Below are 23,849 nucleotides of genomic sequence, written 5' to 3' on the forward strand. Positions count from 1 at the left end.
TGTAGTGCACAATATGTGATTGTTTTGTTTAGTTTCATGTTTTATTTGATAATTCTAAAACCAAATTACTGAAAGCAGCGTGTATAATTGTTGAACATATACAACACAGGAGACCATTTGCTCATATCTGTGCCCCTCAAACAAAACTTTCCAGAAAATGATCATCAACATTTAAATCGAGACTCATCAAATATAACATCCAGTGAATATTTTTTCCCTCTACATTCTTTTTCAGGCTGCAAGTTCCAGACCTTTACCATCACCTGGGTGAAACATTTTCCCTCATCTTCAATGTTTCAATGGTTCAATGGTCCTTTATTGTCACGTGTACCGAGGTACAGTGAAATTTGATTTGCCATACAGTCATACCAAAAAAGCAACAAGATACAAAACTACATAAAGATTAAACATAAACAGCCACCACAGCGGTGTGTGAGAATCCACAGGGCACATAGCATAAGCGGATACCCACAGCCATCTGTTCAATTTCCTCTAGACCTTGTAACTTTAAACCAATGCTCCCTTGTTTTTTGGATCTTTTTCATGGAAAATTGGTCCATCCTATTTACTCCATCTCACTCTCTCATAACTTTACACACCTCAGTTAAGTATTTTCTTGTGCAGAATCCTATCTTAACTACTCTTTATTCATAGCACAAGTCTTTTGTACTTTTTGCAACTCTTTGTACCTTCTCCAAGCAGTCACATTTTTCCTATACACTGGTGACCAGAACTGTATGCAGTACCAAAACTACATACAGTTCTAGCATATCCTTCCTGCTATGATTATCTCTGCTTTGGCTAATACAGGAAAGGATCCCATATGCCTATTTAACCACATTATTGACCTTGTTATCTTTATCTTAAAGGACCTGCCACGTGTGTATATTAAATTATCTAATGAACTTAATTTTTTTTTTTTGCTTTAAAATTTCACTCTGGTTTGTGGTCTGTTTTAAATGTCTGCATAATTACAATGTTTTATTTCATGATTGCTTGTATTAGTAGTCAACCTCACACTTCAAAACAAATAAATACTAATTGGCCAATGAAAGGTATTTTTAATCATATATTATATTCATTTTATTTTTTCATAAATGCAATATAATGCATAACAATATGTCTTTTCCATTTTTTTAAATTGTTGATTTGAATAATTGGATAACTGGTTTCAATTTTAAATTGTCCTACCTATTTTTTTTCTATATAACTCCCCATAGGAGGAAAACATCCTACTGAAGTCTTTATTACATAGAAACATAGAAAATAGGTGCAGGAGTAGGCCATTCGGCCCTTCGAGCCTGCACCGCCATTCAATATGATCATGGCTGATCATCCAACTCAGTATCCTGTACCATTACTATTATATCTTTGCTCATCTATTTAGAGTATTAGGAGAAGAAAATGGGAAAAAGGTACATGCCCAGCAGAAACATCCAAATGGACAATTGCACAATCAATTTGGACTTCCTGAAGCCAGACCCAATGTTTAGAGAGTCAGTGGTGGAGCATGGAAACAAGCCATTGAGCCCAGCTTGTCTGTGCTAACCAAGATGTCTATTCAAGCTGGCCCATTTGTCTGTTTTTGGCCCATATCTCTTGAGATATTTTCCAACCTATCCAAACCTCATAAAACATTGTAGCATCCGTCTTGGTTTCATACACAGATAGTTCTGCTATAACACGATAGTTGCGTTTCTAAGCAACCTCATTTTAGTTTTAGAGATACAGCGCGGAAACAGGCCCTTCGGCCCACCGAGTCCGGACCAACCAACGATCCCCGCACATTAACACTATCCTACATACACTGGGGCCAATTTACACTTATACCAAGTCAATTAACCTACATACCTGTACGTCTTTGGAGTGTGGGAGGAAACTGAAAATCTCTGAGAAAACCCACCGAGGTCACAGGAAGAACATAGAAACTCTGTACAGACAGCACCCATAGTTGGGATTGAACCCGGGTTTCCAGCGCTGTAAGGCAGCAACTCTACCGCTGTACCACCATGCTGTTATAGAAAATTGTGTTGCAAAAGCAGTGGTTTCAATGAGGAAAGGAATTTCGGGGCCTCAAGAGTTTCAGGCTTGCAAGTACAAAATTATTTCTGCCACTTGATTTTCCAAAATAAAGGTCTATTTAACAGGTTTATTTTTGTGATTGTAAGATAGAAAAAACAAAGGTTTTATGTTACTTTGTTTAAAACCATTGCACAAATGCCTCAAAAAGGCAGTCATCATCATCAGATTCAGATTCAATTCAACTTTATTGACATTGTGCAGTGTACAGTACAGAGACAACGAAATGCAGTTAGCATCTCCCTAGAAGAGCAACATAAATATGAGCAATAAATAAATCTATTTACGTGCATACAGTCATAGTATTTTTTTCCTGGTGGGAGGAGTGACGGGGGGGGGGGGCGATTGGCAATAATCGAGGTACAGTGTTGAGTAGTGTAACAGCTGCAGGGAAGAAGCTGCTCCTGGACCTGCTGGTCCGGCAACGAAGGGACCTGTAGTGCCTCCCGGATGGTAGGAGGGTAAACAGTCTGTGGTTGGGGTGAGAGCAGTCCTTGGCGATGCTGAGCGCCCTTTGCAGACAACGTTTGCTTTGGACAGACTCGAGTGAGGAACCGGTGATGCGTTGGGCAATTTTCACCACCCTCTGCAGTGCTTTACGGTTTAGAGACCCACGCCAGCCCGGCCACACTCTCATTTCATTCTTGCCATCCGGGAGAAGGTATAGGAGCCTGAAAACTGTAAGGCCTAGGTTCAGAAGCAACTTCCCTACAACCATCAGGCTATTAAACACTGCAACCTCCAAATAAGTTTCGAACTACATGGAACTACATAACTACATTATTATTGTTTGTTTTTTTTTTAATGTATACAACTATTTTGTTATTTATTATGGTGTTTACAGGGTACTATGTTTACATATCTGTTGTGCTGCTGTAAGTAAGAATTTCATTGTTCCATTTCTGGACATATGACAATAAAGCACTCTTGATTCTTGAAGTAATTCTAATCAATTTCAATAGCCACCGGTAGTGCAAGTGACATTTTGTGTTCTTTAACAGTTGTGTCTGATTACTGCACAGAGGTTACATTGAAATATCCTAGACTATTTTTTCTTCCAAGACAACTTTTCTTTGTCAATTTCCAAAGTAATTTTTAAGTTATTTTCTAGTTCCCAACAGATATTGAGTTTTAACCAATGGGGTCCTCATTAATATAAATAGAGACCCATAATTAAATCAATTGTGCCGTATTCAGTTTGCGATATGAAAACATGCATTTTGGCAGAACTGTCTGTTCATCTCTACAGGTACATGGAGTAGGCTGATATCAGTTTTTAAATGTTTTTGATTTCTGTGGAGATGTGGTGTATCCTTATGGAAAACAGTTTAATATTTAGCGGTGCAGCAATGATGGAGTTTGATTTGCCTTTTTTTTTGTAATAGATACTATGCTTGACTGTTAGAGTCTACAGTATAGGCCTCCCACCAATTTTGTTACATGTCCTCTGTTCAAATATTGCCACATTTGATTGGGTTCTCCCAATTTACGTTCCACAAAGGCCTTTGCTCCATAGGTTCTTGTTCAGAAATTGGAGATTAGAGAGAGAGAGAGAGAGCACAAGAGAGAGGACGAGGGGAGGATTTTGCAAAGTGGGCAGACAGAAAGTCAGGATGTTTGGTTTTAGAATCATTGTGTTAAACAGCACAGAAATTATTTCTTCAGCCCAGCGCATCCACACCGACCAAGGTGCCTACTGGTATTTGGCCCATATCCCTAGAAACCATTTCTATCCATGCACCTGTCCAAATGTCTTTTAATAGCTGTCATTGTTCCTGCCTCTGCCTCTACCACTTCCTCTGGCAGCTTGTTCCATGTACCCACCTCCCTCTATGGAAAGAATGGCCCCTCAGATCCTCCTTACATCTTACCCTTTTCAAACCGGTACCCTACAGTTTTAGACGTTGTTTAGACAGTTTTAGTTCTGAGTTGGATGATCAGCCATGATCATATTGAATGGCGGTGCAGGCTCGAAGGGCCGAATGGCCTACTCCTGCACCTAATTTCTATGTTTCTAGACTCCACTACCCTGAGAAAAAGATGATGACCATCAACCTTATCTATGTCCTATGAATATGCATAACTCTGACTATGATTTTAAGGAAGGGAGAAATATTGTGGGTGTGGGGAACAATTAGATGAATGGGTTGGCGGGATGAAGTCAGTTAGGGAGGTAATCGGAAAGAGAGGAGGAATTACTGAGGTAATGGCATGCAAACAGGAAGGGGTGGGATAATTAATCATCATGAGAATTTAAAAGAGCTATCCAGCTGGTGGAAGATTGAATCACTTGCACTCCTTTGGCAGTGAAATGACAAAGTAATCTAGCTATAGGCATCATCCGTCTAGTTGAGATCTGTGCAATTGTTTGTGGACCAAATTGTTTTTGGACCCCATACAAATGGTGCAGTTGCATGAAAAACTATTTAAAAATCTGTATTGTGTATCTTTTGAAACCACTGTGTGTGTCAATAACATGAAAACAGGAGCTGGATTTAATTTCAAGAAGTTTGCTACCTTTTTTTAAAATTTAAATGCCATTATCTAAAACACATAAACAAGCACCTTGTAATGGAATTTCCAGGCCAATGACTTCTTAAATCATATCTATTGAAAATTATCCATCAGACTAGATGAACTAGTGTAGAAAATAATGTTGATTTGCAAATGTATTTTAAATGTTCTATCTGAAGTAGTTTCTGCAGCTCTTTTCCAATATCTGCAAGGTCCAGATGTCATGATTTATCAGAACATAAAGCATTTCTGCTTCCTACTGGCATGTTTCCACTCCAATGAATAATAATAGTCATTTAATAATAATAATTTATTTGTCATTTGAACATATAAGTAAACATTTGAACAAAATGTCATTCCTCACGGGGCTGAGGTGCAAGGCGCATAGTGGTTGATATTGATGTACGGTGCCAGTTCAGCGGGTGTGTGTGTGCGTTGGGGGGCAGCAGGGTGTTCATTATTCTACCAGCCACAGGGAAGAAGCTGTTGCACATCCTGGTGGTGCTGATTTTGATGCTCGGGTATTTCATGCTGGACAGCAGAGGGGCAAAGAGTCCATGGGAGGGGTGGGAGGAGTCCCTTATAATGTTGGAGGCTTTTCGGAGGCATCTTTTGTAGAAAATATCCAGAATGGATGGGAGAGGCTCCCCGATGATGTTCTCCGCTGCAGGGTCTTCCTGCCTGATGCAATGCCGTTCCCGTACCAGACGGTGATGCAGCTGGTCATGACGCTCTCTATGGTACCTCTGTAGAACATGGAGAGGGGCAAGCCTCGCTCGTTTCAGCCTCCTGAGGATGTACAGCCTCTGCTAAGCCCTCCCGGCCAGGTGTGTAGTGTTGAGAGACCAGGAGATGTCATCAGTGATGTGCATCCCTATGAATTTGATGTTGCTCACCCTCTCCATGATGGAGCCATTAATGTGCAGGGGGGAGTGGGCAGCTTGCATTCTCCTGATCTCTTTGATCTTTGGTTCAGAGACAGATTGCTGTCTTCGCTGCAGTTCATAAGCTGTGCCACTTCCTCTCTGTAGGCAGTCTCATTGTTGTCTCTGATGAGGCAACAATGAATATTTAAGATGGATCATAGTCATAGAGCTATACGGAGTGGAAACGGGACCTTTGGCCCATCTTGACCATGCAAACCAAGTTGACATTCTCGGTTAGTCCTACTTCCTGCATTTGGCCCATATTCCTCTAAACCCTTCCTATCCATCTGTCCAAATGGCTTTTGAAAATTGTAATAGTATCTGCTGCAATAGTTTCATCTGGCAGTGAAAAGATTACTCCTCAGGTCCCGTAGAGTGAACTTTTAATCTCTGAGTGAAAAAGTCCCCCCTAAGGTCACTCTTAAATCTATCCTCCTCACCTTAAGCCTATAGCATCAAGTTTTAGAAACCTCTATCCTGGGAAAAAGATTGAGCATCCACTTTATTTATTTCCATCATGATTTTGCATACTTCAGTCAGGCACCCCTCAGCCTACCACGCTCAAAGAAAATAGTCTATCTCAGTCAATAACTCAAGCCCACAAGCCTGAATAACATACTGGTGAATCTCTTCTGCACCTTTTCCAATTTAATGACATCCTTCCTATAGCTGGACAACCGGAACTGCACACAAATTCCAAGTGTGGTCTCACTGACAGCTTGTACAGCTGCATTATGATGTTCCAACTGTCTACCCAAAGTACTGGTGATTGTTGGTTGGCAGGGTCTTGGTAGTCCGAAGAGCCTGTTTCCACGCTGTATCTATAAACTAAACTAAACCAAATTAAACCTTTCCAAATGAAGGCAAGCTTGCCAAATGCCCTGCAATTTGTTATGAATCAATCAAAAGGTTAATGAGATGTTTACTTGAAGGTAGTTTAATGCATTTTGAGCTGAATATTAGGAATTCTAAAATAAATTGTTAATCTAAATTGCAATTCATGTATACGCATTATATGGAAATACAGGCCATCCCAGGTTTACGAATGCCCAACTAATCCCTGCAGCAAACAAGCTTCATTAATGGCATTAAATTCTCAAGTCTGACATAGGCACATGCATTAATTCCTATGAACAGCAGAACTAGTTTCCCCTCTCCATTTATACCAATTGTTCTTTCTCGTCAGTCTTGAGTGTTTTTGAAGTCATTGATTGCAATACTGTGGATGTATGGTTGCCATTTCAAGTGATTTTTGTTCATTTTTGGATAAAATCAACTTGGGCATCACTAAGAATGTGATTACCTGGCAACAACCTGTACAGAATGTGCAAGGCAATAATACCCCACTTAATGCAGGGATTTATGGCCCATAATATCCTCCTCATGCTGTTTAAATATAATTGACAGCAGTGGTTCCCAACGTGGGGCGTACGCCCCACAGGGGGGCAATTTAATTTTTAAGGGGGGCAATTGAGCGCGACTGAGGTCTGGGTCCAAATTTTCGATTTTTATTTTTTATTTTCCATCAGGTAAACACATGTAGTTTATGTTTCAGATGTTATTTTGAGTAAATAATTTTTTGGGGGTAAAAAAGGTCTTTATTGTGTAGTTATTACAACCAAGGTATTGGCGTTTTAAGCTTCTTCAGCTGAAACGGAGTTCACTTTTTAAATGATAAGAATTATATATCACCACATGGGGGGGGGGCATCAGGATTTTAGAGGTGATTAGGTGGGGCATGGTCAAAAAAAGGTTGGGAACCACTGATTTACAGCATATTCTTCAATTCCCTACATATGCCTGTGAAGTCTTTTCTTACATTTATGCGTAATAATTCCCTTACCATTGCATGTATGCTTCTTTATCGATGAAAAGGTATCCTCTGAATTTTAATTTAATTATTTCTTAATACCTGTTTTATATCTTTAATCTTTCAGATATATAATGATACAAATGGAAAGATCTAACCGTTTATTAATACATGTTGTAATTTTACAGATCTCTTGATTCATCACTTCATCTAAAGAAGAAACTTAGTTTAGAGGGTGGTGAATCTGTGGAATTCTTTGCCACAGAAGGCTGTGGAGGCCAAGTCAGTTGATATTTTTAAGGCAGAGATAGATAGATTTTTGATCAGTACAGGTGTCAGAGGCTGTGGGGAGAAGGCAGGAGAATGGAGTTAGGAAGTAGTGGTCATCAGTGGTGTTCAGCAGGGCTCAGTGCTTGTGAGAATCAAGAGTGTTTTATTGTCATATGTTCTGAAACAATGGAATTCTTACTGGCAGCAGCACAACAATGTAAACATAGTACTCGGTAGATATCATATTAAACAACAAAAAGATCAATAAACAAAAAAAATATATAGTACAAAAACAAAGCGCAAGTCCCTCGTGCAACCCTGGCAGTTTGTAGCTCGGAGTTTAGTTGGAGTTTGTAGTGTTCAATAGCCTGATGGCGGTTGGGAAGAAGCTGTTCCTGAACCCCAAAGTTCCCGCTTTAAGGCTCTTATACCTTGTTCCTGATGGCAGGAATGAAATGAGAGCATGGCCAGGGTGGTGTGGGTTCTTGATGATGCTGGCTGCCTCTTTGAGGCTGTCTCCTATAGATCCCTTAGACAGCAGGTAAGTCAATACTGGGCAGTGTTCACCACTTCTTGTAATCTACTTCGTTCCTGAGTGCTCCAGTTGCATAACCAGGCCCTGATGCAAGCAGTCATTATATGCTTTACCCTACATCTGTAGAAGTTCAAGAGGGTATTCATCAACACACTGAATATCCTCAATCTTCGAAGGAAGTAGAGGCATCGATGGGCTTTCCTTATGATTGCATCAGTGTGTTCGGTCCAGGACAGATTCTCAGAAATTTGCGCACACAGGAATTTGAAGTAGTTGACTCTCTCCACTGTCGATGGAGACAGGTTTGTGAAACTTCAGCAGTGCCGCTGTTATTTATATATGTGACTTAGATGAAATGTATATGGGCTGTTTAGTAAAAATTACAGGATTACAAAAATTGGTGAAACTGTGGATTTTGAAGAAGATAGTTTAAGGATGTAGATCAATTGGAAATGTGAGCAGACAAACGGCAGGTGGAGTTTGATCCCGACTGGTGTAAGGTGTTGCACTTTGGGAGGTCAAAAACACGAGGAAAGCACGCAATAAATGACAGGACCCTTATGAACATTAACGTGCAGACTGCAGGAAAGAGCTGCAGATGCTGGTTTAAACTGAAGATGCTGGAGTAACGAGGACTAGACTCGAAACATCACTCATTCCTTCTCTCCAAAGATGCAGCCTGTCTGGCTGAGTTACTCCAGCATTTTGTGTCTATTAACGTTTGGAGGATCTAGGGATGCAAGTCTATAACATCTTAAAAGTGGCAACTCAAGTGGATAAACTGGTAAAGAAGGTAAATGGCAATTAGTATAAAAGCTGGACATTCATGTTGCAGTTATATAAACCTTTGGTTGTTACACATTTAGAGTTTGTGTATAGTTCTGCTGGGCACATTATGAGTAAGATATGGAACCTTTCGTGAGGGTGCAGAAGAGATTCAGCAAGATATTGCCTGGATTAGAGAGTATTAGGAGAGGTTGGAGAGGGGTGACCAGATACAAGTGCATACAATTTTGATGGGATAAAGAGAGGATAAAGAGTGAATTTTTCTCCCACAGTGAAAATATCAAATACCGGAGGGCATAGCTTTTAGATGAGAGGAGGGACGTTTAAAAGAGATTTACAAGGCTGGTTTTGTTCACAGAGACAGAGTGTGGTGGGTACCTGGAAGCAGTTATGATAGCATTGTTTAAAAGGCATTTAGACAGGCATTTGAGCAGGCGGGTAGGATATAGACCATACACAGACAAATTGGATTAGTTTAAATCGGCATTATGGTCAGCACAGGTGTGATGGCTTGTGGGGCTTGTTTCTGTGTTGTGCTGTTCTATGTTCTACACATAGTGCTGAAATTCATTTGACAATTACAAGTCTATTCTACAAGTTTTTTTAATGCCACGTTGTAATTTGTTGCTGTCATCTGAATTTTCTGAATTTGTAGTCGGCTGGGCAGTACTCTGCATATCGCCAGTCCTTCTAGTATTGGCCATCTGTCACCCCTAATTACTTGTTATTCCCCAACCTAGGAATTACCTTGTTGTCAAAGTTCAATTTTTTTATTCTAAGTAATGAACCAGCAATGTTTCTAGCACTCATTTACATTTGCCATTATGTTGAGCAAAGCTGTTTTTCAAGCACAATACATTGAGCAATTTTAAACACTAAAACTTAGGAACAATATCTTGACTTCGGAGGCATATTAGCTTAGATATATAGAGCAAAGTTTGAATTCCAATGATTAAATAAGAAATCATTATACAAACTATAATTGTATTTTCTGAAATTTTAAGAGTCATTTGGTTGAAATGGTGAAGTTACCAGGGAGAACTAATTGGATAGTCAAGAGAATTTATTGTCATGTGTCCCAGATAGGACAATGAAATTCTTGCTTGCTGCAGCACAACAGAATATTGCAAGCATAAATACAGAACAGATCAGTGTGTCTATATACCATAGAAAATATATATGCACACATAAATAAACAGATAAAGTGCAATAGGCTGTCATTGTTCAGAGTTTGTTTGATGGCAAGTTTAATAGCCTGATGGCTGTGGGGAAGAAGCTGTTCATGAACCTGGATGTACCAGATTTCAGGCTCCTGTACCTTCTACCTGATGGCAGCGGAGAGATGAGTGTGGCCAGGATGGTGTGGATCCTTGATGATGCTGGCAGCCTTTTTGAGGCAGCGACTGAGATAGATCCCTTCAATGGTGAGGAGGTCAGAGTTGATGATGGACTGGGCAGTGATCATAACTTTCTGCATTCTTTTCCGCTCCTGGACGCTCAAGTTGCCAAACCAAGCCACGATGCAACCAGTCAGCATGCTCTCTACTGTGCACCAATAGAAGTTCGAGAGAGTCCTCTTTGACATATCGACTCTCCATAATCTTCTCTGGAAGTAGAGGCGCTGATGTGCTTTCTTTATAATTGCATCAGTGTGCTGGGACCAGGAAAGTTCTTCGGAAATATGCACGCCCAGGAATTTGAAGTTCTTGACCCTTTCCACCATTGATATAAATGGGACTGTGGGTACCTATCCTACCCCTTCCAAAGTCCACAATCATTTCCTTGGTTTTTCTGGTGTTGAGAGCTAGTTTATTATGCTGGCACCATTTGGTCAGTCAGTCGATCTCGCCTCCATACTCTGACTCATCGCCATCAGTGATTCATCCCACAACGGTGGTGTCATCGGCGAACTTGATGATGGAGTTCGCACTATGTCCAGCTACGCAGTCATGAGTATAGAGTGAGTAAAGCAGGGGGCTGAGCACGCAGCCTTGAGGTGCTCCCGTGCTGATTGTTATCGTGGATGACACATTTCCACCAATACGGACAGACTGTGGTCTGTGGATGAGGAAGTCGAGGATACAATTGCAGAGGGATGCGCAGAGATCCAGATCTGAGAGCTTGGTAACCAGCTTGGAGAGGATGATGGTATTAAACACCGAGTTGTAGTCAATGAATAACAGCCCGAAATATGAGTTTTTGTTATCAAAATGGTCCAGTGCGGAGTGGAGAGCCAGTGAGATCACCTCCACCGTTGATCTGTAGTGGTGGTAAGCGAACTGCAGTGGGTCGAGGTTCTTGTCGAGGTAGGAGTTGATATGCGCCATAATCAACCTCTCAAAGCACTTCATCACCACCGACGTTAGTGCCACTGGTAGATAGTCATTGAGGCACATCACCTTGCTCTTCTTGGGCACTGGTATTATTGATGCTCTTTTAAAGCAGGTGGGAACATCAGACCTCAGAAGTGAGAGGTTGAAATAGATGTAATATTTAGATCTAATACTTTGTTCTGCTAATGAGTCTAGCACTAGGGGTCATTGCTTAAAAAAATATAAGGTCAGATTTAACAGGAAGCAGCGGATACTATAAATTTTGACCCCTTGTAAATTGATGCCAAATCAATTGTTCATCTTAATACTAAATGAATGTTAGCACAAGGGGCTATTATTAATTATTATTATTTAAGTCAGGTCGGGGGGAGTTCCCCTTGCCACAGGTACCGTGTAATCCTGTGCTACCTGCTCCATGGTCAGATAGTCGGCGACTAAAGCGTTTCTCCCACCTGGTTTGCCAGGTGAGGAGGGGGCTGTGGACCCCCAGCAGGACCAAAAACAAGACCTGTCAAAGGGCGGATGAGCTCCTAGCAAGCCAACGGCCATCCACACCTCAGTAGAAGTTGTGATCACTGTCGTACATAGCATTGTAAGGAATTTACACACAGGTCATATGAAAGTCCTGACACCCCAGGAATCAGTCTGGTGAACCTTGTCTGTACTCCCTCTATGGCAAGATTAAGAGCCCAAAACTGTACCAATACTCCAGGTGTGGTCTCACCAAGACCCTGTACAACTGCAGTAAAACCTCTCTGCTCCTATACTCAAATCCTTTTGCTATGAATGCTAACATACCATTCGCTTTCTTCACTGCCTGCTGCACCTGCATGCCTACTTTCAATGACTGGTGAACCATGACACCCAGGTCTCGTTGCATCTCCCCTTTTCCTATTCGGCCACAATTCAGATAATAGTCTACTTTCCTGTTTTTGCCACCAAAGTGAATAACCTCACATTTATATGCACATTATACTGCATCTGCCATGCATTTGCCCACTCACCCAACCTATCCAAGTCACCTTGCAGCCTCCTAATTTAAATGGTTTAGAGATGTTTAGAGGGCTTCAGATGGGTTTGGGTGTGTTTAGAATTGTTTAGAGGGGAACAGAGGGAAATAGGGGGGCTAGAGGGGGTTTAGAGGTGTTCAGAGGGTCCCAGAGGGGTAGAGACGTTATAAGCCCCCCGTGAGAAATTGTAATTCTCTGAAATTGAAGATAGACATAAAGCTGGAGTAACTCAGCAGGCCGACTCTGGAGAGAAGACCCTTCTTCAGACCGAACTGAACTCACGTCGGTGAGAGTACTTGTGATTGTCTGAAGAAGGGTCTCGACCAGAAACGCAACCCTCTCCCCAGAGCCGCTGCCCCTCCCGCTGAGCCACCTTCAACTTCAGAGCCAAACAAAAAACACAGAGTGCTGGAGGAACTCAGCGGGCCAGGTGGCTGCCTCACCCGCTGGGTTTCTCCAGCATTTTTGTCTACCGCTAAACATCAATGATTCCGGGAATGATGAGGGGACAGGGTGATAGAGAGGGAGTGGGAGAGCTAGAGAGAGACGATATGGGGAGCGGGAGAGAGAGCGCGAGAGAAAGGGAGGGAGGGAGAGAGAGCAAAAGACAGAGAGACACAATGTGGGTCGGTAGGTGAATGACTAACCTGCACACCAGGAAGAAGCCCCTTCACGCGGTCCGGGGCCCTCACTCATGATGGTGAGTTTAATGAAATTCTCAACGTGTCATCGATCTACATTCCTCAGTAAATGTAATTGTGTTTTAAACAAGTATTAATGACGCCGCGTGAATTTTATTCAAAGGAACACGGCGTCATTAATACTTGTTCAAAACACAATAACATTTACTGAGGAATGCGGATGGATGCAGATTGATGACATTGCATAACAAGGTGTTAACTACTTACTGTTAAGAAGTGCTAACAGTACTAGTTAACAAATCGTTTGTGTCTGATGGCGTGCAGCGGTTGTTATACATGTTCGTTTAAAAAAAATCCGGATGGCGAATTAAAAAAAAATCTTTATTTAACAAAGAGAATTTGTATTTCCCTACGAAATACGGAACATTAGTGCAGGGCCCCGCTTAGGAGCGGGGCCCAATTGGGAGCAATCGATCAAATCGGCTTAAGGCCTGCCCTGTTGACACACACCAAAATCCTATACTTCCAGCAGCGGAAGTCCACAAGAACTGAAGGATAGAGATGTGTGGTGCGTCCGTCACCATTCCCGTTGGAAACCAGCACCACTGCGACGCTAATGTTTTCAACGATGATGAATAAATTATATAAGAATTATTATTATTTCTGTGACAAAAACATAATTTCTTTACATCCACAAAAACTATTCCCATGAGTTTTATATCTATATTATTAAAAGTAAGATCTTGACCACTTTCTGTTTTTCTGTTTCATGATTTTTGAAAAAACGCTGCCACTTACAGCTTTTGGCCATCTTACTGAGAGTCCCCCTCCGCTGCGTAGGACAGGAGGATTTTTCCCATTGATGAAAAATAAATGAGTTATTAATGTTTAAAAAATGTTGACATTCTCTCTGCTGCCCCTGCTGGTGGGAGGGAGAGGGACTACAAAACCCGGAAGTGTTGTACCTCACTCAGTCTCTGCAAGGTGGAGGAAGCGAGTGGGTCACGTTTCTCTGAGCTGTGAATAACACTGAACACATATCTACTCAATGTGAGTGCCCTTAATGTGGTTTGAAAATGAAAATGTGGTTGCTTTGAAATGCTGCACTGCAAATGGTTGTTGGTGGTGGTAATTGCTTTGAAATGCTGCACTGCAAATAGTTGGTGGTGGTGGTAACTGCTTTGAAATGCTGCACTGCAAATGGTTGTTGGTGGCGGTAACTGTTTTGAAATGCTGCACTGCAAATGGTTGTTGGTGGTGTAACTTGACAACTTCCTGTTTGCACTCTATATAGGGAGTGCAGAGACGGTTCACCAGACTGATTCCTGGGATGTCAGGACTGTCTTATGAAGAAAGACTGGATAGACTTGGTTTATACTCTCTAGAATTTAGAAGATTGAGAGGGGATCTTATAGAAACTTACAAAATTCTTAAGGGGTTGGACGGGCTAGATGCAGGAAGATTGTTCCCGATGTTAGGGAAGTCCAGGACAAGGGGTCACAGCTTAAGGATAAGGGGGAAATCCTTTAAAACCGAGATGAGAAGAACTTTTTTCACACAGAGAGTGGTGAATCTCTGGAACTCTTTGCCACAGAGGGTAGTTGAGGCCAGTTCATTGGCTATATTTAAGAGGGAGTAAGATGTGGCCCTTGTGGCTAAGGGGATCAGGGGGTATGGAGAGAAGGCAGGTACGGGATACTGAGTTGGATGATCAGCCATGATCATATTGAATGGCGGTGCAGGCTCGAAGGGCCGAATGGCCTACTCCTGCACCTAATTTCTATGTTTCTATGTTTCTATATTGATTTTAGATAAAACGCTACCACTAACGGCTGTGATTTTTGGCTATCTTACTCAGTCCCCCTCCGCTCATCAGGTGCAGAGGATTCTTCCCATCAATGAAAAATAAAAGTGTTATTGGTGTTTAAAAAAAATGTTAAGTATCTCTCTCCTGTCAATCACGCCATGAAGGCCACGCCCCTTCCGGTGGGAGGGGGAGGGTTTATATAACCCGGACGTGTGGGTGTGGCTCAGTCTCTGCAAGATGAGGGAGGGAAAGGTCACGACTGTCTGAGCTGTGAATCAACTGAACACACTGAATGTCTACTGAACTGTGAGTGTGGTGTTTATGTGGTTTTATGGTGGTTTCACCCTGCTTGAAATGGTATGAAACTGCATTTGAATGTGGTGGTCTTGCACCCTGCATGAAATGGTATGAACTGCATTTGAATTCGGTGGCCCTGCACACTGCTTGAAGTGGTAGGAAACTGCACTTGAATTCAGTGGCCTTGCACACTGCTTGAAGTGGTAGGAAACGGCACCTGAATTTAGTGGCCTTGCTCCCTGCTTGGAGTAGTATGAAACTATAATTGAATTTGGTGGCCTTGCACCCTGCTTGAAATGGTAGGAAACTGCACGAATTCGGTGGCCTTGCACCCTGTTTTAAATGGAATGTCAAGGAATAGCCATGTCAACTGCTCGCCCACCAGCCATGAGTGAGCTGCCAGCACATTAGGCTTGAGTGACTGAGCTGTCACCCCCAAGTGTCCGTTTGGCCCGCAATGTCCATACTAGACCTCTGGAAACCAGTCCCTTCAGCCCACAATACCCATACTAGCGCTCCAGAAAGCCCCCCCCCCCCCCCCACTGGCCACCAATATTGGAATTGGTGGAGAGGTGGAATATTGCGTTGGGGCTCCAGCCCTCCCATGTGAACAAGGGACCCAATGGGTCCCACTTAGTCTAGTTCAAATATATTTTTGGGCCATGGTTCATTTTAAAATGTTTTCTCCAATTGAATATTCTTGAACAAGACATCAGATTGAACTACCTCCAATTTGTTTGCGACTGTTTTCTAAATGTGCAGACAAGCAAATAAGGAAGATGATGATGTCCTTGCTAGGAAATATGAGCATAGAACTCTTTAGGTCTTTGACATGCTGTAAGATATCTTGTGAACGCAGGGTGGAAGGGTGGGAGATTGCAACCTTCACGTGGTCCGCCCTGTTTCGACGATGCAATCAACCTGACTTGCGCAATCAAATAAGATCAAATAGAACAAGTTGGTCTACAACTTTAGGCTGTGCACATCATACGCAAGACGAGAAGAAGAAGGCAGGGTGGTGAAATAGAGCATATCACTATGACGGCTGTCAGAGGTTATGGGGGATGAACCAGGACAATGGGGTTATGATGGAAAGAAATATCAGCTACGATTGAATGGCGTAGTAGACTTGATGGGCCGGATGGCCTAATTCAGCTACTATAACATGAACATGAACTTATCTCTGAATTCTCTTAGTGCAAGGGGATTATTCCGCTATTATTAATTATGGCAATGGGACCTTTCATGTTCATTTGAAGAAAGATTTCGCCTAAATTTAACATTTCTACTGCATCTCAGAAATGGTATTCTGCATCTAAAATATTGTAACTTCTGCAAAATTCTGACTAGTTATTGTGTTGTGATAAATTAGCTGGTTTTGATATTAACAATATCTCTAAGTGAGTAACTCCGGGATTTAAACCTTCCATCAGGTTGCCCTAATTTCCAGACAGGGTTTGCATAGAGTCATCGTTGCATCATCTAAAGCGTAACGTGAGGAAATTGGGAGCTCCACTGTTGGACCAAAGCCAGTATAATAACGCCAATTACCCAGCTGTCTAAAACATTGTCAAAATAATGCTCGGCAAAGAGTGCGAGTATTTTAGTGAATTGTTTACATCCTGCATTGGTGTAATAGCCTGGTTTCAGTAAACTATTTTCAGGATTCGATGATGAGGGGGGAAAGAAAGTCAAATTATTGGAACAGTGTGGATGTGGCCATTGCTAAGTGTAAATATTTAAAAAAAGTCCCTTTGGCCGAAACAATGAATCATTGCAAAATAAAGGAACTAATATTCTCTATAAAGAAGTGAAAGCAAGTGGCAAGCTTACATTTCCCATCCTTTAATTCAATACGTATAGGTCCAACACTGATTTTCTGGCAACCTGTGGTCGGCCCCCACCCCCCACACCCTCTCCTTTAATCTAGACAAAATGACCTGGAAATAAAACTGCCTGTTCATTTCTGCACTTTAAAAAAATATATCATCTACTTAGTCTTTGCCGTTCGGTTCAGTACAACATTTCCAGTTATCTGCCTAGCAACATCTTTACCTCCACCTTTGATGCCCCAGGGCCTGTTAAAATTATTACTTTCTTCCACCTTGGCACCTCTTTAGTATGTTCCTCATCTGTACTCGCTCAAATGCCAAGAGATGCTGATTTGAATGGATATGATGGATGAGTAGTTCAGCCATTGACCACAAAATCAGCTGAATCACACAAAGCATTGTAGTACCATGCTCTTTTCAGTCAGAACTATTCACTCTCTCATGATCTAACTGGTTAACCCATGACAGTTCTAATGATATTCTTTGGGTTTGCCACCAATTCTAAAGTACCTCATTATCATAATTTAGTTATCTGAAACAAAGAAAATGAGAGCCATCATACCCTTTCAATTTTGCCCAGTTCTCCATCTGGTACGAGGTGTTTAACTTAATACAATTAAGTAATGAGGGTATTTTAAAAATCTTCACCGTTTCAATGATACTTAAGTTATTTACATAAAGACATTATTTTGATTTTCTTTTCATTGAAGAAAGTAATTATCAAAAGCATTTGCATATAATGGTGGCAAATGCAAAGCTGACGAGAGACATAAAGGGACTATTACATTTATAAAGACTCTCTGTAATTTTTTACAATCTTTAATAATAATGTACCATATTTCCGAGGTGCAAATAACATCCTCATTCTATGGTACCATGCCTGCGATGGTGTCTACATTTCTCATTACAAAAACGTTATTTTAGAATTAGTCAATAGATTGTCACACATTTGTCACTCCAGATTTTATCAATGTGATCCCGTTGCTACAGCAACCGCCATCAGCCTATCTATACTGCTCAAGCTTGCAACCTCCACAGTCAGGAGGAGCCCACTGAGCACCATGTGGTACAGGCGATTAGCTTCTCTGCTCACAAGAGCTGATTGGCAAAGGGTGACGGGAATTAGATAAAGCATAATTAGCACCCTGATTGAGTAAGGTATTGTTTTTGTTGTCATTCCGGGTTACTGGGAAAGGCCCATTTCTCACACTGAAAAGAGGACAATGGAGCAGCTGTAGTTCTGAAATTAAGTGTCCAGTGAAGACAGTTTATTCGTACTGTACTTGCGATAGTTCAGCCCTATTTCTTTGTTAGAAAAAGAGGTCTGAATTTTAGATTATCTTTTTGAGCATCTATCGTGGATTTTTTTTCTGCAGATCTCTGCATTATTTGATACATCTTTAGGAATCCAGGAAACAATGAACACATAAGGTTTCTCACGCCGGGATTAAAATTGCAGAGTAAAAGCAGGTTTCGAATGACAAAGAAGTACGATTACCATGCTTAGTATGTTGAATTGGCTTTGTAAACTCAAGACGATGTTAAAAAGTCTGACGAAGATTTGCTGATTTCCTTGTGATAAGTTTTTTAACCCCACAAAGTTTAATGAGGTTAAGAGCTACGTATCCATCTTTTGTAAATATTGCTGTTTTTGAAGAGCTCCAACATCAGTGGAAGAATATCAAACTACTTTGTGAAAATAATTGCTTCCGAGATCCTAATGCTGAATCCTAAGCAGGAATTTTACTGTGAATTATTTAAAGTCAATTTAGTGGAACAAAGAAATATCAGCAGGCAATTTGTAAAATGTTAAAATTGAAAGCCTTCTGCTTGGATTACTGGCAGTTCTTGTGCCTACATCCAATTCATGGATTTTACAAAAGGTAAGACATTAATTATAGTTTATTATTTGGTCCATGTACACTATAATTGCCATGTAGAATAATGTAATCTGCAGAATTTTAGGGAATTTAGTGTGATGCTATATTTGGGAAAACATATTAATTGTTAAAAACATAATGATTGTTAGTGCAGCCTCAAACAAAGAGTGGAAAGGCTAGGTCCGACAGAAATAATTTTACATTTCTTAATGTTGGACTGAATTTAGTGTGATTTTGTAGTAAGCTGTTTGCATGTCAGCATTTTTTTAATTGAGTTTTATTTCAACAGAAGGCATATGTAATTAATGTTTATATATAAACATTAATGACATTAGTATATTGAGGAACAGGTTCTTGTTCCTCAAAATAAAATTGCCAAGTAACAATTGAAAGTTAATACACTTTCAGGATCTCCCAACAAGGGAGTTTTACTGCTCTTCTGCAAGCAGATCTCTGAAGAACTTCAATGTTAGCTAATTTCCAATGAAGTTCACTATTGCCTGCTGCTCTGGTAGCCATTTGCATCGTCGCTACCAAAGTAAAAAAAACGCTGAATAGTTACGGTGCATGCAGCCACCAAAAAAGAGTGCTCTTTTGTGATTGATTAAAGTTTACGGGTGAATGAGGGGGTATTAGTAGTTTCTAAACTGGTAAATGAATACAAGCAGGAAAGGAAGAAAACCAAACCAATATTAAAAAAAACATTTTGTAGCTCCAAGTTGAAATGCACAAGTTAATTATTCTCCTTGCATGTGTAGATAGCTACAAAATCTGGGGGGGGGTGGGTGTGGGGGAGGGAGGGGAGATTGTCCAAAAGTTATCTTGCTACGATACACTTGGCATATCTCATTCCTTCCCACTAACTCGAGTTCCCACAACATACTGTGACACTACAGTTTAAGCTTTCTCACCGGTGACCAAGGCAATTCGTTGGAATGTAGACACAAAATGCTGGAGTAACTCAGGCAGCATCTCTGGTGAAAAGGAATGGGTGACGTTTCAGGTTGAGGCCCTTCTTCAGACTCCTTGGAATTCGATGTGGCTGTTGTCAGCGTATGGTGGGCACCTTTGCTATATTTTTTTTAATTGTACTTAGTGACATATGGCCGAAATGCTAGCTGAAATTGGACACTTTGGAACTTAATATGGTAGTCAGTCAAATAGTGTGGAAACAGGCCCTTCGGCCCAACTTTCCGAACAATGACATGGGCCTGAGAAAGATCAGTTGCACCAATATGGACAATATACAGAGGTTTAACTCTTCCAATTTGCAATTCCAGATGGAATTCAGCATAGCAAAGTGTAGTCATGTAATTTTGTAGTAGGAATACAGGCAAAGACTATTTTCTAAATTGTGAGAGAATTCAGAAATAGGAGGTGCAAAGAGACGTGCAGATTTCCCAAAAAGTTAATTTACAAGTCATATTGGTAGTAAGGAAGGCAAATGCAATGCCTGCAAATATTTCGAGAGGACTAGAATATAAAAACCGGGATGATATGCTGAGGCTTTATAAGGCACTGGTCTGACCACATTTGGAGTATTGTCTGCAGATTTGGGCTCCTTATCTGAAGAAGGATGTGCTGACATTGGAGAGTGACCAGAGGAGGTTTACAAGAATGATCTCATGAATGATTAGATTAACATATGATGAGTGATTTACGGCACTGGACTTGAACTCGCTGGAGTTTAGAAGAATGAGGGGGAACCTCATTGAAAATTACCAAATAGTGAAAGGCCTGGATAGAGTGGATGTGGAGAGGATGTTTCCACTAGTGGGAGAGTCTAGGGCCAGAGGCCATAGCCTCAGAATAAAAGGATGTACATTCAGAAAAGAGATGAGGAGGCATTTCTTTAGTCAGAGGATGGTGAATCTGTGGTTCGTTGCCACATACAGCTCTGGAGGCCAAGTCAATGGATATTTTTAAGGTGGAGATTGATAGATTGTTGATTAGTATGGATGTCAGGGATTATGGAGAGAAGGCAGGAGAATGAAGTTGAGAGGGATAGATAGATCAGCCACAATTGGAATGGTGGAGTAGACGTGATGGGTCGGATTGCCTAATTGTGCTCCAATTGTACAACTTATGAACATGAATTTTCATGACTTCATCGGAAAATTAATCTGGATGTGATGCGTTCTGGATAAAATTTTATTTTGTGCGATTGCCATCTAAAATTATTTTGCCATGTGATCAACATTTCCTTTAAAAAAAAAAAAAAAAATTGAAGTTCCAAACTGACTATATTTTGTTTACACAGTTTACATTCATTTTCTACTACTAAACATTATGGTAGCTTTGTCATGCTGTTGAAATCATTTTATTATTGTCTACCCTGTTCCCTCTTGAGAATGTGATCACTATCTGTACTTTATCATAAAAAGGGACATTATTAAACTCTGGGTGCACTGTAGCCCCAACGGATTATGACATAACCTCCATTTGAACTTGCGTTGATGAAGAGAAAGATTCTTAAAACATTTTCTGTTATCAACTATTTGAAAGATACTCCCAACTGAAGGTCAAAGTTAAGATTTTACTGGTTTATGATTTTAATAAGGGAAAACAACTCCTGTTTAAAGTATGTTTCTCTTCAGATGATCAATAAATAACTTTGCAAGTGCATTCATGTTTCTTAGACAAGAGAGCCGTTTTGGCCAGCCATGGTTTCTTTTGATAGATGTGACTGTTATGAACAATAGACGCACACATTTTACTTGGGTCCTGACACCAGAATAATAGATCCTTGTACAATGGGAAAGTGAGACAAGTTTTAATCAGAAATAATTTGCGTTTGTCAAGGCTGAATGTGCAGGATTCTATCTGTGTTAATTGCATTTAATTATATCACTTGGATATCAAATCCTGATGTTAAGACTAGAAATAGAGCAGGAAATGTGTTTCGATTAATTTCACATCATATGTACAAATTTCCTATTTGAGTTATATTTTATATTTGGTAATTAAGTAATATTGGTTTAAAATACAGCGCCTAAGCTAGTATAATTAATATAATAGCTAGTCGACAAATTGCCCATATTACGGACAATACAGGAAAAGAAACTGATGATGTATGGTGAACTGAAATGCCCCTGAAATGCCATATTTAAATATATGCCTAAGAAATATATTCTTTACAAAATGTTTAAGTCTTTTTATTTGGTCTGAGCTTCAAGTCAGGAAACATTCAAGGTTGTTTACATATATTGCGAAACAGAACAATTAAATTCTTACTTGCAGCAGCACGACAGGTTTGTAAACAAAGTAATCGATAGATAGACGAACAACCAAATAAGTAAAAACCTAATATAATGCAAAACAAAGCCCAAAGTTCCTGGTGCTATCAAGACGGTTGGTAGTTGGACATTTAAATGTAGTTTGCAGTGTTCAGTCGCCTGGGAAGAAGCTGTCCCTGAAAATCACCGTTTTCAGACTCCTTTTCTTTCTTCCTGATGACCGGAGTGAAATGAAAGTATGATCAGGGTGGTGTGGATTCCAGATGATGCTGGCTGCCTCTTTGAGGCAGATATAGATCCCTTTGATTTAGTTTTATTTCCAAAAATAAATTTGATTCACTTTGAGGGTGGGGAGGTGAGTACCCATGATAGACCGCCACTTTTTATGCACAATCAAACACGACCACCACTTTTTGTAACCTCCTTTGTTCTAGGGCATTCGAGTTGCTGAAGCAAGCCAGGATACAATCAGTCAATATGATCTCTATCGTATTCCGTGCAGAGGTTCAAGAGAGTATTAGGCTTACTCTTGGCTTTACAAGATTCATGTCAACCAACAAAGGCTGAGAAGTTTAAGAACATCCCAAGAATGGGTGATCAGAAGCCTTTGACATTTCTTTAAATAGGCTGCATAGTTATTGTATTTCGTATTGTCAGTATGCACTACATTCTGTCACTTCATTGGAGGAGAAAGTAATTAAAGCCTGAAGGAAAACTCTAAATATTCAGGGCACAATATTCCTCTTGGAAAATGTTGACACCTTACATTGTCTTACAATACCTACAGGTTAATGTTAACTGCACCACAGAGTTTTCATTGCATTGACATTTAGAATCTAGTAATCACTTCCTCAACATTTAACCATGGTCATATTACATGGAAACTTTCCTCAGAGCCATGCTGTCTTTTCAAGAACATATTTGGACTATGGCCGAGATAGTCACAAAATGCTGGAGTAACTCCAGCAGCATCTCTGGAGAGAGGAATGGTCGGGTTGCGGCCCTTCTTCAGTCTGAAGGCTTTGTTATGCCTCTCCCGCATTCCAGCTTTCTTCTCCCCACCTACAATCAGTCTGAAGAAGGGTCTCAACCCGAAACATCATCCATTCCTTCTCTCCAGAGATGCTGTCTGCCCTGCTGAGTTACTCCAGCATTTTGTGTTTATCTTTGGACTATGGCCTCCATTTATTTACATTAATGAACTAAATGATTGGACTTCTACCCCTCACAGTATTGAAAGGGATTACTGTGTAAATTGCTGAAAACACTCGTTCTATATGTGATATTCCACCTGCAATAACATTGCATAAACTAGTACAGTATTAATTGCTAAAGACAATATTTGATACACTTTATTTCTAGACAATTGTCAGCAACAGACATTTTTCTCTAAAATCATACACTTTCATACATTCACATAGAAGAGATTGATTGATGTACCAAACCTCATTAAGGGAGTCTGTGTGAGATGTAGGATTCCGGGACATGGTAAAACTGCCCTGTCTCTAAAGGACTGTAGTAACTTGGCGGGACAGGCAGCTTCCCTGGAGAACATGGATAGGTGTGTTTTAGCTCAAGACCCTTCTTCAGAATAATTGTAGGGGGGAGAAGAAAGCTGGAAAAGGGGAGAGGCAGGACAAAGCATGGCAGGTAATATGTCGACATTGGTGAGGTGGGGTGGCTGCTGATAGGCAGATAGTTGGAACAAAGGCTCGTGATATAATAGGAATTGGAAGGTAAAGGCATTTGGCACTTTATTTCTAGACAATTGTCAGCAACAGACATTTTTCTCTAAAATCATACACTTTCATACATTCACATAGAAGAGATTGATTGATGTACCAAACCTCATTAAGGGACTCTGTGTGAGATTTAGGATTCTGGGACATGGTA

The 23,849-nt window shown here is 40.6% G+C and overlaps 1 protein-coding gene across 3 annotated transcripts in view; it reads left to right on the forward strand.

Moving 5' to 3' along the window:
• iqsec1b (IQ motif and Sec7 domain ArfGEF 1b) overlaps positions 1 to 23,849 on the forward strand; it is a 434,251-nt gene that overhangs the window by 244,485 nt on the left and 165,917 nt on the right. The window lies entirely within an intron of this gene.

This window comes from Leucoraja erinacea, chromosome 16 (assembly GCF_028641065.1).
Source record: "Leucoraja erinacea ecotype New England chromosome 16, Leri_hhj_1, whole genome shotgun sequence".
Classification (NCBI taxonomy): domain Eukaryota; kingdom Metazoa; phylum Chordata; class Chondrichthyes; order Rajiformes; family Rajidae; genus Leucoraja; species Leucoraja erinaceus.